At 33.2% G+C, this 14,630-nt stretch overlaps 1 protein-coding gene across 2 annotated transcripts in view; it reads left to right on the forward strand.

Moving 5' to 3' along the window:
• Window positions 1-14,630, forward strand: part of LOC141449560 (larval cuticle protein A3A-like) — a 684,900-nt gene that overhangs the window by 584,081 nt on the left and 86,189 nt on the right. The window lies entirely within an intron of this gene.

A 14,630-nucleotide genomic window follows, 5' to 3' on the forward strand; every position in this document is an offset into this window, starting at 1 on the left:
ACTTAAGCAACAAACCTCTCCTAATGGAATTAAATTTTAATTTTACCAAAAATAGGAGTCACCCCTGTAGACATAATTAATTTAGCCCATCGTCGAACATGGTTGTAATTAAAGTAGAGCGAACACTGTGAATTATTTTTAACGGTCAAGGCCAAAGCATTACTTTAACGCTGTTATACTATCAGCTGTTGTATTTAAACCACTGTGTTTCCCCAATTATTTAGTTTCTGTTATTCTCCAAATTGCATTTCCACGTCCCACTGCTCCTTATTCCAAAAGTTATTTTTTTTTTTACAGTTCTACTATTTCATTGTTTGAAAGAGTAGTGCTAATGGATTTTATTTATGTTGGCACAGATTAAAACAATTAATTCAATCTTTCTCGTTAAACCAACAACTTAATTTTATCAAAAAAAAAAATAAATTTAACCTTTAGGAATCAAATGTTCAAAATCAATTACTTCATTTATTTAGTTATTTCACATTTTCTTCAAATTGAATTTTGGTCATGCCGCAGCTTCTTGTGAAATTCAGGAACATTAGAGTGGGGGTAATCATGTGAGGGGGTTGGGAAACACCAAAATTTACCATTATTTACACTTTCTCTATCAAAGGTAACCCTCAACTGGTATCGTCGGGTCAAATTTGACCCGCGCGTTTTTCTTTTGTGTGGCATTTTGTAGGAATTAACTATAAACATCTCCCCTTCTCTGAATTCTCCTCTTTCATCTTCACCAACAATCGACCATACAAATCATTCGTTCTTGAGCAGTGCAAGTAAATAAAATATAGGTTTTGGATCCGAAAATTTAACAAAATATTCATAATTTTCGTTTGCTAAATAAATTTTCTAAGAAAAACTAAATCGACTTTAATTATATCAATGACCTTTTAAAAGTAATGTGCGTTTAAAGTTTCGGGTCAAAGCTGACCCGACGATACCAGTTGAAGTTGAGATTTTGAGGATACCAGTTAAGGGTTAACAAATTCCCAAATTTCTTTAAAAATTCAGAGCTAATCGCGGTTTGATCGCGTAATTTTTTCGCAACAACATCTATTAAGAGTTCGAGAAAAATGTTACCAAAATTAGAAAAAAAAACGGGATATTCACAATAAGAAGTTCTGATAAAAGTACATATAACTATGAACTATGTAAAGAAATTGTGGAAACCGGTAAGCTTGAATGATAATTGTAGAATAACACATATGGAATTTGAATATGAAGCATAAAAAATCATGTTAATAATATTCCTGTTTTAATATGTATTCTGAAACATTGGTGTATGTTAGCGTGGCTAGCTAGAATCACACCGCATTAATAAAAACATTTTATTCCTCCGTGCCTGCCTAGAAAGAGCCTAATATTTAATTGCATTTCACAGACCATTATTATGTCAGCAATTTCCATTTACAATAAACTATTGTTCAGCGTAGAGGAGCTTCGCTAGTTTATTTAGATTAATTGTAATACGATGTATTTGTGTACAGGTTACACTTAATTAAACACTAATAAATTACTTTAAAAATAAAGATTAAAGAAACATTAACTTCCGTTAATGAACAATTACAAAAAATGAATTTTCAAATAAATAGATTAGATAGGGAGGTCAGGAAAAGGAATTTAATTATTTTTGGAGTAAATAATGAATTTAGAGATTATTGGGACCAAGAGGAATTTGTACGTCAATTTTTAAATGAAAAGTTGGATTTAAATTTGGGTGTGATGGATTTTGATTTTATAGGAAGAATCGGAAAATATCAGGAAAATAAAGCACGGCCCATCTTAATTGGACTTAGCCAATTTCGGACGAAGTTGATCATACTTAAAAATAGTTCAAAATTGAAAGGCACAAATTTGTCAATATCCGAAGATTTTCCAAAAGAGGTTGTAGAGATCACAAGGCGTTACGTCCCAAATTGCAGGAGGCTCGACAATCAGGAAAATACGCAGTAATCAAGTACGATAGGTTGATTATAAAAGATATTCAGATGCCTGATTCCTCGAAAAAATGGTTTTTATCAATTTCCCCACCAGAGACTAGTAAGAAAAGCGCAAATATTGGAGGAATAGACCGTACCTCTAAAAAAAGTAAATCGGATGAGGAAAAAGCGCAAGTAAGGCAGAAACTGGATAAATTTAGACGAAAGTTAAATATTCAAGATAAGGATGAAGTAGGAGATTCCGATGAAACGGAAGGACCAATGAAGAACCAATGTTAAAAATAACTATTGGAATGCTTTACTCATTTTGATATACAACACTCATGGATCTAGAGGAATTTGGAATTTTCTGTAATGACTTTCGCACGCTTTGGGTTCTGGAAAGGAAAGATTCAGAATCTGGAAGAGCATCAGGAGGGTCCATGTTTGGTATAAACAGAATTATGTATTTGAAAGCAGTAGATTTCTGTAAGAATTTATTAAGTGTTAAATTAAGTACGAGAGAAACTGCCTAGGTCTGCCCAATTTATCTTAATTCTAATTCTTGAGAAATAGATTTTACGGAGATGTATGAGTTTATTTATGTAAATTATAATAAGAAAAGTATATTAACCGGCGACCTAAACGGTAGAATTAGTGCCCTTTAAACTCTATCGACCTAATTCTGGGCCTTCCTGACCACAAACTGCCAAAAATTCTTGTCTTTCATGTAACTCAAAAAGAAATGTTTTGGTTTAAAGAAATTCAGACTTAATTAAAAAATACAATATGATGTATCATTAAATTTTAACAATAGCCTCAATCTGAAACTGTGGAAGGAAAGTCTAATAACAAGTAATTATCAAAATTTTATAAAAAGCTGTTCCGATGAAAAACAGATTTTTCCCGATTTACCTCTTTACAGACAACTTAATAAAAATAATTATTGAAATAGTTAGCTCCCACTTGAAAGTTTAAATTTAATTATAAAGATTAGAGGTGATGTTCTGAACTAAATTACCTTATATTTTCTTTGCACTATATGTAATATTTAAAATAAAAAGAATTTATTTCATTTTTTGGCAAACTGCTCCTCTGTAGGAGAGCATAGAATAAAGTAATGAAACTCTGTCTAGTAAAGTAATATTGGAATGTATCAATGGCATTATTTTTAAAATACTGTAAGGGATACCACTCACCTCAAGCGAAAAACTAATTTAATTTTTATTTTGTATTAATTTTTATTTTATTATTATTTTTTATGTGTGTTTTTGTTTCTGTTTATGTATGTTATTTTTAATATGAAATAGTAAGACTCCTCTGACGGTCTTTGACCCTGTAGCCAGTCTTTATAGTTTATCTTTCTTTGTAAAAAGTTGTAGTTTCAGTTTGTACATATATAAAATAAAGACAATAATAATAATAATAATAATAAATAAATAATAGGGAAGGGATTAGCTATGAGGTTAGCATACTGGACTCCCACGCGGAGGTCCCGGGTTCGAATCCAGCAGCTGACCCTTAGATTTTCTCTTCCTAGGAGCTTCTTACAGCTCACTGTCCGGTGATGGACAGTGTTGTCTGTAACGAGAGAACACTGTCCGGAGGCCGGCAGTGCACTGGAAAAAGCTCCGGGCGCTAATAACCTTAGCTGTGAATGCGCCAAAAAAATAAAAAAAAAAAATAATAATAATAATAAATAATAATTACACTAAAAAAAAAATAATAATAAAACAGGTTTTAAAAGAATACAAACATGCAAAAACGCGGAGATCCCGTTCTGCGGGCCCTCAGATTTCCACTTTCTAGAAGCTTCTTACAGCTCACTATCTGGCTGTAAATAGCGAGAGAACATTAAAAGTAAAAACAATAATAACTTGCTGAGGGAAGAAATTAGCTGAGTTTGTTAGAGATCCCAGGTTCGAATCCAGCTGCTGAATATTAAATTTTTAAACTTATTTAAATGCTATAAAACTTAAAGCTCTCTGTCCGGTGATAACTTACACAGATACAATATTCTTTATTTTTTGGGAATATCAGTTCTAGCTTTCGGCAGAAGTATGGAGCTAGACGGGTTTAAGTTCAATCTTTGAATAGTTGGATTGCGAGTATAGTAAAATAACAGTTTTATTTTTCTGCTCGAAAAATCCTCGACATTTATTAAATTGATGAGAAATAGTTAAATTGATTAGTTTTGTTCGTTTATTAATTACATTTTTAACCAGATATTTCTATGTTAAATATTTACAATAAATAGAGCACTTGCCAATAAAGTGATTACAATGTTGTACAATTTAGGTCCTGCAAAAAATGTATTTATTTTAAAATAAAATCTATCTCCATATTCTCTTCCTAATGTTTTATTACAAGATAACACTAAAAATTGGTAATTGTACATATTGTAACGAAGTTGACCTGGGCAGAAACGAAAGGCCTAGATTGTTCTAGGGGTTAAGCGACCAAAGTCTGTAACAGGCCACCACTGTGTTGACAAAAGGGCCGGTCTCTACCTGAACTGAAAAGGAAAGGGCTAGATTGTTCAAGGAGTTTAGTGACCGTAGCCTGTAACGGTCCACCCCTGTGTAAAAGCCAGCTAAGAGAGAAGCCGCAGTTGGGGTGGTGGCATATGTGTTTTCCCATCCAGTGATTGACAGGTAGGAGTGAGACAAACAATTCGGAGGAGGCGGCCCCAGTTGGGGTGGTGGCAGTATGTGTTCTCCAGCCAATGAGCGGCAGGTGGGAGCAAGACAGACGGAGTTGGAGTAAGGCAGAAGGTTAGAGGAGGGCGGCCCCAGTTGGGGTGGTGGCAGCATGTGTTTTCCTCAGCCAATGAGCGGCCGGTGGGCGTGACACAGACGGAGTGGGGCAGTCGCAGTTAAAAGGAGGCAGGCACAGCTGGAGAAGTCAGTTATTAGAGTTTTTAGACAGAGTTTTAGTCAAGTGTTCGATGAGTTTTGAGTGAGTCTTGGAGAAGTTAGTTTGGAGAGACACTTTGGAAGTGACAGTTTGAGAGAGTCAGTGTTTCGGAGTGCTTTGGTGTTAGCCAGTTAGGCGGTTAGTCAGTTAGTGAGTAGAGCTGTGTTAGTGCAGCTGAGATTAGTGCAATTCGGTGCAGTGCGGACCAGTGGTCAGTCGTGGAACAGTTTTGTGGTGTTACGTAAGTAAGTAAGTAACAGTAAACTGTTGTGACTGTTGTAAATGGTGACTGTAATGAATAGCGTTAGTTGCTAGTAAATGTTAATGTTAGTAAAGGTAATGTGTTAATAAATCAGGTTATTACTTACAAATTTAGCGAGTTTTATTATTAATCAAACCCACATATTAAAATAACTAGTGGCAGGCATTAGTTGTGTTGTTAAAGTTTTTAGTAAAAGGACAAAAACTTTACAATATTTTTATGATCGGCAATTATTGTTAGTAACGTAATTGCCTATTTTCTTAGGCGGGGTTGAACGCCCAATTAGTAGGGGTCGTTGGCAGAAAGAGGGACCACATAATTTACTGTTAACAATTTTCTATCAAATAAAACTTAGCTGTTAGCTGGATTAGATCTTCCACTTGTAAATCTACGCTTCTCAACCACACTACATGAACTCCTTGAAGTAAGAAGAGATGTGCTTATAAAGCCCCAAAATTAGTGAGAGAAGTCAGTTCAAAAGGATGGCGAAAAATTAGAAACCAATTTTTAATAAAATGCTTAAGCTTTTTCCGCCTTACAAAAATTACGAGCTGAAGTATAAACGAAATGTAGGGTACTAACTAGTTAATTTGTGTACCTTTTGTCGTTTAATTGATCCTTTAAACATTAATTGACTTTTTAAACTGATTTTTTTGATTAAAAATCTAAATATTACAAATAGGTCGCTAGCCTATTCCCAAAGAAAAAAATAAACTAACTAACTTTTTTTTCCCTCTATTTTGAAAACAAAATAATTTAGTGAGATAAAAATAGATTCTCTCTGGTAGAAGACTTCGTTAAGAAAGTTCCTTGAAACAAATGATAAATGTATATTCACTTATAAATGATTTTGCTGCGGGCAGATTCTTCCCTTGGGAAATGACAACTTTATCTAGGGCGACAATTCTGTACAACGTCTGTAAAATCTTATCTCCTGTGGCGCCATGCTCACGGTTGCAAAAATGTTTACACAATGCTTCACGTCCTCTGTTATAATTCTATCATTATCTGGAATTATGAGCTTTTTTTAAAAAAAGAAAAGCAACTCAACAGTTTGAACCACTTCTATGACTCTGCGAAGATCTATTTTAAAATTAAAAAAAAAAAGGTTTGTGGTCTTCTCATCGATTTTGTTTTTATTCATAATTTCTTGTTCAGACACATTTTAGGCTTAATAATTTTATTAATTACCTCACTTCCTTACACTAGCCTTGCCTTTTCTTTCTTCTAATACTACTTCCATTTAATTTGTTTATTAACAGCACCACGACCTAATACTTGGGTTCATTGGAATGTGTTAGAATCTAAAAAAAATGTAACGTTTAGAGAGGCTACATTAAATTTTCATTTTCTCGTAATGTTAGGAGAGGAATAGTTATTTATTTAACAAGTGTGGAAAATAGCACAATAAGTTTTTTCACTCACTAGTGAGGAAAGTGACACTAATGGGAATTTTTCCCCACTTGTGAGGTAAAGTTGGACATTACACAGCTGATTTTAATTGAGTAATGAGAACATTCCTACATGGTTGCAGAAAATAGTTAATTATTTAACAAGTGTGGAAAGTAGTACTTTTCCTCACGCGAGGCAGGGTTTGCACGCACGAGCGAGCGAAGCGAGGCGAGTTCAAGTGCAAATTGCCGAGTGTGAGGAAAATACTTGACACTCGAGATAAATATTATATTTTTTCTGCAACCATTAGATTTATTAACTAAAAAAATTAAAAATTTCATTTTTACAGTCTACAAAAAGTAATTTATTTATTATAAACATTTATTGTTATATTACAATTATTTACATTACTTACGTATTTACATTACTTATTACATTTTCTGCTGTTTCTTTTATTGGTGGAGGAGTGTTTTCTTAATAGGAATCACAAGAATCCATTTTACATTTCTATAAGGTAACACTATAACCTTTTTAACTGTTTTAATTAAAAATATCTAATTATTTATTTAGATAATTAGTATTATTTTTATTTCTATATTCCTTTCAATTTTTATTTTATTTTTTAATATTCGTTTTTTAATTATTTAGTTACCTTAAATAAGCTTATTAAAGTTTTACAGAAAATATTTATGTTAATAACAAAACTTCTTATATCAAGGAAGCACACTAAAGTTTTTCCACTCACTAGTGAGGAAAGTGACACTAATGGGAATTTTTCCCCACTAGTGTGGGAAGTTGGGCATTACACAGCTGATTTTAATTGAGTAATGAGAACTTCTCTACATGGTTGCAGAAAAATGTTCCAGCTTGTCAGAGTTTTTATGTTTTCTTTTGAGATTTTTTATGATTTTAAAGAAAATAAAGAAAAATTAAAATCAATTATGATGTGGGACAGGGATAAGTTCCGCCATGTTGTGATGGTAATATGGAATGCCTTTTAATAAAAACGAGCTTACCAAACATTATTGAACAAACATCTAGCTGAAGTGGAGATTGGCAATCCAAGAAAATATCTATTACCTGAAATTGGCAGTTATTTTTTTCATCCTATTGAAACAATGAATCAGTCACCAGAAATAATGAACAGTAATTTAAGCGTAATATTTTAGAAATTGAGCATGAAATATGTTTCAGGTTTTTTTTTTTTGAAACTAAGATAACCTAGCCGTTATAATGGTTTTCCTATAAAGTGAACCAAACTGTCGAAAAGTATATTAGATTATATAGAACATAACAGCCAGTATTCCTGCAACAGCTGGTGCCCAGAAAAGAAAAATGGCGTAACGATTCCTTTTACGTGCCTGTAGTGGACTCAATATTTCATTAGATACCCAGGATACTATTGTATTGGTTCGCTTTTTCCTAAATTTGGAATTAAAAATTTACAAATTTTTCTTTTTATATTCGTATTTCTATTACATTTACTTCTGAATGAAAATAAATAAATAATAAAGTAAAATGTTGTAATGGCAAAAACAAACCAAATGCATTTCATATTTTATAAACCCAATAAATGTTGGAGTTCGTTAGAAATGATTGGCAAAAACGAAAGGCGATACTTGTTTTTTTAATTTAAATAAATAAAATGGATTCAGAGGCTCAACAAAAATATAGCTGAAAACTCGATAACTAAAATTCGTCAAAATAAAATTTTGGGTCCAATCGCAAGATTTCTACTTGTGGAACAATTACTTTGTTACTGTAGAAGCGTTTACTGCTTTGTTCAAGTTTTCTTCAACTGCCCAATTGTTCCCCATAAATCCTGTCGATCCATAGTTCTGCGCACAAAGTCTTGTTTAGTTTTGAAATACCGTTGGAGAATCGGTACACGAGTTGCCCTAGTCCACTCTAACGTTCCATTTGCTATTTTTTTATCTGCTAATCCAACAAAACCGAACCAATCTTCTTTTTTTCCTAGAATTATAATACTTTATCTGCAACATGTCCCTTGTTTCTTCATTTAATATCTTTTTTTTAGTTGGAGTCATGAGCATATCTGCAGATAATCATTTCAGAAGACAGTTGTTACTGGCCATTAGCTCCTGATAGGGTTCCTGTTCATCTTAAGTGTCTTCTCTGAAATTCCAGTAAAAATAATAAACTGAAAAAATCTAATATTTTTTAGATTTAATAAATTTGTAGAGCCCTAAAGTCCCTAAATTCAATTAATTTAGACGAAGAAATGTTTTGAAAAGCAGTTTGTTAAAGAGAATATTATGAAAACACTGGAAAACATAATTCTGATATCGTTAACTTGGCGTCTGGGCAAACTGGGTTAATTTACCTTGCTTTGATTTGTTTTTGATCATGGTTGCAGTGTATTGAATTGTATTTAAAGACAGATATCTGTTAAACTTGTGGCCTTAAGTAAACCATCTTGATATTGTAAAATGAAGTGAGGGCTTCCACCTGACACCCACTCACTAGCTAGTCCATAAAATGACTAATGATGTCTTCCAGAAAACCTTATAACTAATCCGAGGCTCAGGTGCCATTTGTAGGAGTAAAAATGAAAAAAAAAGTAAGGAGGTAAAAGCACAAGAAAACTAAATATCTAATTGATATCTTTCGTGGCTAAAATTCTTAGCAAACTGTTGTGCAAGTCAATAAAGTGGTCAAAAATCAATAGCATTTTCGTTAGATACAAAAAGTTAATAGTTTATTGGTTCTCTCTTAGTCCGCTTGTTGATAAAAAGTGCATGTTTGATTCGAATATAACCACCTCTCTTTCCAGCTTCAAGTTCTTATGAAGCAACAAAGATACTTTACGAACCAATTTGATTAATCCAGAAAATGTTATAACTTATTTGACTGACACGTTTAGTAAAATTAATCTTATAAATCTGCGACTTCAAAATCATGAAATGCAAGTCAATTAAAAGATAAAGGGTTATTCGCTCTTTCGTGACAAAACTTCGATAAAAACCAAATATGGAACGAAGAGAATTAAAAATTTATTAATGAGGTGCAAACATGATGAATTCTAAATTTAAGGCCTTTAATACAAAAATAAATAATAACTTTTCCTAAAGATTTGTAAATTGACAACACTATTAATAAAAAAGGAGCATTCTGCAATTGGTTATTAAGGAATAATGCTATCAGTCGCAGAATTAATATTACTGAACTAAGACCATCCTTTCCTATAAACAACTATTTTGTTATTTCTCAATTTTTTTAAAAGGTGACTATTCTATATTGATTTTATTAAATAATTTAGTTTATCCGTGCCCCCAAATGTCTTATTTGCCACGAAATTCTTTCAACTTATTCATTAGAGTTATTTTAATGCCAATTGACCATCAAGCTACCTATCTCGAAATTTAGGAGATATCTGGCCTATCTTAGGCAAGTTTATTCAAATTATTATGTAATAATTAACGCGCAAACTTTGTACATGAATTAAATTTATTATTGTTATTTTTTTTAACGACTGTGAAGGTTATTAAAGTGCTAATATTTGTAGTAATAACCTGTCATACCGTACTTCAAATTTTTAAATGGAACCCTTTGTAAAAGTCAAGTAAATTATTATTACGAACTGTGCTTTTGATCTTTAATGAGGTGACGAATAGCTAAACAAAGCAATGAATGAGGTGAGGTTTGCGATTTCTGGCAATAATTTTTATTGAAGAATCATTCAGAATTTTTTGTTTTGTTTTTTAAAGAAATATCAGATACTAAAATATCATTTACTTAAAAAAAAAAAACAACTTTACAAGTATCGCAGAGTAGAAAATGTAAACAGAAATTATCTGATTCATTCATTTTTAAACTTTCTGTTTGATATCATTGGCTGAACTAGCAATTAGGGCTTTTTTGTAAAGATTTAATGAGTACAAAAATCAAAGGATCTTGTACAATCACTATTTAATTCCTCATCAACGATATTGTCATGGCTCCTGTCGTTTCCAGTTCAGATCTGAATTTCTCGTTACACATATGGAGTTTTGTGTACCGGGAGATTGGGCTATTTCAGTAACGAGAGGAATATTTAGATCAGAGTGTATAGTGTGATTGGAGACGTAGAAGGAAACGTTAACTATTGTTCTCAGCATTTTAGACTGTAAGGTTTGAAGTCGGTTGATGTTCGATTTTTTGGCATTTCCTTAGAGTTGTATTCCGTACGTCCATATTGGGGCAAGAAGGGTCAGGGTCAGGTCAGTTCGTTTGAGTCTCGTGTGGGGGTTCCATGTTAGTCGTTTGTCAAGATGTAGTCCGAGATATCGTACTTGGTTAGTCATTGGTATGGAAGTATTGTGGAAAAAGAGAGGAGGGAGAGTTTTCTTGTTTAGAGTGAATACTATGTATTTAGATTTCAATTCATTCACTTTGATTCTCCACTTTTGCAGCCAAGGCTCGAGAAGATTGAGGTGTGATTGGAGTGCACGGCATGCTGTTACAGGATCTAGATGAGGAGAAAGAATTGCAGTGTCATCGGTGAATGTGAAAGTAACTGTAGTCGGGTTAGTTGGTAAGTCGGCAGTATAGAGAATATAAAGTAAGGGAGCTAGAATGCTTCCTTGAGGAACTCCAGCGAGTGTTGGAAGGACTTATCCTTAAGAAGAAGAACCTTGTTTGACTTGGAAGAAACGGTCGGAGAAACTGTATTAAACAAAAAATAATAATAAAAAACAAAACGTTTTTTGAATGGCGAAAGCATAAAGAAGTGAACGACCGCATTTTCACAGAAAAATAAGAAATTATTCATCCAGGCGTACCAAAATTACATAAGTTTATATTTTTTGTTAATTCAAACTCTTGAAAAGCAGACTAAAAGATCTGCTTTGGTTAGGTAAGATGACATATTCTGTAGCGTGCAGAGGAGAGGTAAAAACACGAGCTTATCGTAAGCAGGGGCCATACATCCTGCAAGTAATGATGTATGACGATGATTGTATAAATGATAAAATATAATTACCCAATATTTGAAGGAATAAATCTTTCAGAGAAGCTCCTATTAAAAATGAAATTTATTTTAAGATAAATCTTTATCTTTCCCCATTCTAAATATTGATTTTCTGTAAGAAGTGAGAGATGCAGAAATTTAATAAGCAAGTTTATAGCGGCGGCCATGTGAGCCTCTATTTACAATTTCCTCTCAACTTTCCATGTACTCTTTAAAGAGTAAACTTCCCAGCTAAATATTAAAAATTCTCTACTTAAACACTTTGAATAAGTAGACTAACTTCAAACATGGCCTCCACAGAGATAAAACATTAAACATTTGGCTAATAATATCTTGTATTACTCTAAAATTAAAAAATTTACAAAATACAGTTCATTTATAAAGTCTAATAAAATATATCCTGGAAATTTGGTTAATATAAAAGCTGTATGCTCCAAGGCTGAACCTTCTCAAAATATTATTTAAAAATGAAAACTTCGTTTTTTATTAGTCTTTTATAACTTACCTATACTTCAGCCTAAAATTGTAGATTTGATAGCAAAAATCAAATAGGTGCTGAATTGCTGAATTGGGTGGGTGTAGCCAATAAAGCCTACGGTCTGATTAGGAATACTGTAGTCGGTAAAAGAGAGGTCAGCAAAAAAGTAAAAATGGCCGTCTTCAAGACGGTCTACTTACCTCTTCTTCAGTATGAGGCAGAATCGTGGACTATGCTGGTTAAGCTTGCAAGCCGGGTTGTAGCTGCCGAAATGAGATCTCTCCGCCGGGCCGAAAGGAAAACTAAGCGAGATAAAATTAGAAATGAAACAATAAGGAGCAGCTTAGAGGTACAACACTTCGTAACCAAGTTGGAGAATCGGCAGTTGGTGGGGTGGTTTTGCCACGTCTGCAGGAGAAGAGAAGAGGAGAAGATTAGGTGCTTGTTGGAGGCCAAATCTGGAGGCCGCAGACCAAGATTGGGCTATTTGGATTAAATCGAGCGATTGGCACAAAAGCGAGGTCAGATTAGGTCTTCCATCCGAAAATTGGCAAACAACAGGGAAGAGTACATCCGTTGGTTAAAGACCTAAGTTATCTAAGCTCGACGCTGAAAAGCATAAGAGCGAAGATAAAGAAGAAGAAGAAGATATCAAAAATTTTGAATCAAGTGCTCTTTGACTAAACAAAGCCTGATAGAGAATTACAGCAAAAGCTGTCGCATTTCTCAGTCTTTTTCTCTTGCGCTTGTCCACTCCAGGATTACTAATTGTTTGATAGCATTTATGGTCTGGAGGATAGCTTTCGTCTCCCTTCGGGAGTTGTCTGAAAGATGAGGCGCCCCTGGAATCATACTATCATTTTAAACTAAAAAACTTTAATCAATTTAGAACGCTTTGTTACTGTCCAGTGTCTAGTTCATACGTTGATTGCTTACAAGCTTATCGCTGATATTTTGTTGATTAGGGTACCTTTTTTTAGTGAAAATTAAATCTTTTCTTAATTATTACATTATTTGTGAAGACAGGGGATCTTAGCAGGAATAGAAAACGAAAATTTAACTCCAATAGGATTTCCGTCATTTCTTGGATCTTGAAAGAGTAGAATTACTCGTAAAAGGTCTATTCTCAATTTTTTCTTTATGGATAGATGGCAAATCATTTCCAAAAAAACAAGTTTATGCTTATCTATCAGGAAAAATGATATTTCGATTTCTCTTCTTAATTAAAACTTAATAAGGAGTTTCTTTACTCAGAGACATGCCGCAGCATGTTTTCAAGTCCTTTGTTCAATGACCTTGATTCAGATGAGTCCAATATTCAGGTGAGTGCGTTAGGAAGAAAAGTTTTATTGATATAAAATCGAAGATTTACACCGGCTCTAGCCCAAACTAGTAAAATAAAGCAACTCAAAGGAATTTATAACGAACTTCTGCACGGGAATTTTAATGAAACATCAACCAAAACAAGAATACAGCGAAAAAAAAGGGCAGTAAAATTTTAAATTGAATAATGATATTACCTGTCAAGAGCATTCTCCATTTTTAGAATCTTTGGCCATCCTTGATTAGTTGGCCAAATTTCTGTTTAGAGCCGAGAGCAGCTTCCCCAATGGTCCACTCGTGCATTAATTTTTTTTTTTTTTGACCCTCATTACTAAATATAAAAACCTAGAGAACCTGCTCTATCCTATTTCGATTTATATTTTTATTGCCAGCAGAATTATTCTCTACGTCTTTAATACCATCTAACATTTATTTTATGCCCTAATAACAATTTTCCTTTAGCGAAATAGTGTACACGCATTACAGCTAGTCTTCGTTAAGCAACACTGCAGTACTGTTGTAAAAACTGTCAAATGAAATTGTACCTTTTTTTTGTACAGATGTGGGTTTATTAGGTGAAGATAGTTAATGGATATGGATGTCTCTAATGTTCTATTGATTCATTGGTTCCCTTCTCATTGGTGACTCTGTTCCTTCTTAGTTGTTACTCTCAAGTTCGAGCATTATTCGCAACATTTCTAGTGAGATTCTCTTGTTATTCGCCCGCTGTTGAGGATCATCGAAGGTTCTCTAATTTCCGAATGAAATTGCCTTTGGATAATATCTTGTAACCGAAAAATAGTTGTAGATGGCAGAAAATTATTAAAAAACAATAAGTCCCAATTACATTTTTGAATTAGAATTATGAATATTTTATTTAGATTTTTTTCAAAAAGTAATGAGGGAAATTGGCTCTTTTTATGCTTGATTACATTTTAATTGTTCTTATCAATTCTTGGGAGCTAATTATAAATATACCGAAGACTATCAAAGAAATTTTCCACTTCTTGGTGTTCTTGGTCAAATCTATTTCCGGAGAGAGAAATGCTGTTCTGGCTGGCGGTTAGCTTGATATTGTATTCGTTACTCTCTGACTTTTTGCTATTCACATATAAGATGTGAATTAGTCTACCAGCAAATTTAATTGGATAGACAATTACTTAACAGCTTTTATTTAGAAAAATTCTTGAAACTAGTAGTAAACTAATTTGTCATTACAATAGATAATATACTCTTTTATGACAGTGACCATGGTCGCAGAACGTTGGCCGAGAATTCTTGAAACTAAAAGCGGTAGATGACGAACTTGGCCTTATGTTATCTAACACATGAGGCAGAAGATTGAAGCAATAGATGTGCCAAGCCAATAAT

Source organism: Rhodnius prolixus, unplaced genomic scaffold, assembly GCF_049639745.1.
Source record: "Rhodnius prolixus isolate KJV_2025 unplaced genomic scaffold, Rpr scaffold_2, whole genome shotgun sequence".
NCBI classification, from domain to species: domain Eukaryota; kingdom Metazoa; phylum Arthropoda; class Insecta; order Hemiptera; family Reduviidae; genus Rhodnius; species Rhodnius prolixus.